This window comes from Myotis brandtii, unplaced genomic scaffold (genome assembly GCF_000412655.1).
Source record: "Myotis brandtii unplaced genomic scaffold, ASM41265v1 scaffold1289, whole genome shotgun sequence".
Lineage (NCBI taxonomy): Eukaryota > Metazoa > Chordata > Mammalia > Chiroptera > Vespertilionidae > Myotis > Myotis brandtii.
In genome coordinates, this window is record NW_005354543.1 from 40,636 (window position 1) to 41,479 (window position 844).

Below are 844 nucleotides of genomic sequence, written 5' to 3' on the forward strand. Positions count from 1 at the left end.
AATAAGCATTGGTGACATCTCAGAAGCAGCTCTTCTTTTATGTTTTTGTATATATTTTTTTTTCAGAGAGGGAGGGGGAGGGAGAGAGAGAGAGAGAAACATTATGATAAAAGAGAACCACTAATCGGCTGCCTGCTGCACGCCCCCCACTGGGGATCCAGCCTGAAACCTGTGCATGTGTCCTTGAGCTGAACCGAACCCGGGACCCTTCAGTCCACAGGCTGACGCTCTATCCAATGAGCCAAACCAGCCAGGACTCAGAAGCATCTCTTACTCTTTTCTTAATATAAGGTAATTTCCACCTTTTTACATCTTTAAACCTAGATATCATTACGTTAACAAATAACCACCCTAATTGTTTTTGTGGGTTTTGTTTGTTTGTTTTTCTTCTTGCACCGTTCCAAAGGTACTGCAACACCACCTTGATGCGTGGAGTGGACAGAGCAAGCTCCTGTTCCATATCCCTGCTCCAAAAATACATTTAATATAATGTCCTTGGATAGAGGACGTATCACATATTAAATTGATAAGTACAGATGTTACACGTGTGATGTTTTTAGTTTTAAATATATTGTTGGTCGTTCACATTCTAACCCCTGTATCGTTTCTACTATTTATCATGTCTCAAACATTCATTGGCACGTAGTAATATGAGGCTATTTCAGCGGGCACTAAGGATGTCCATGATCTTACCAGTCAGAGCCTAGTTCTGTGAGCAGCTGCTTCCTTCCCTTTATGTAATTTGTTGTTTTAGTGACTGAGCCACAAAGGAGCTGCTCCCCTCAAGTCTCTCTTTTCCATTCTCAGAAAATGTTAAGGATGGACTGGATTGACCTGAAAAAAA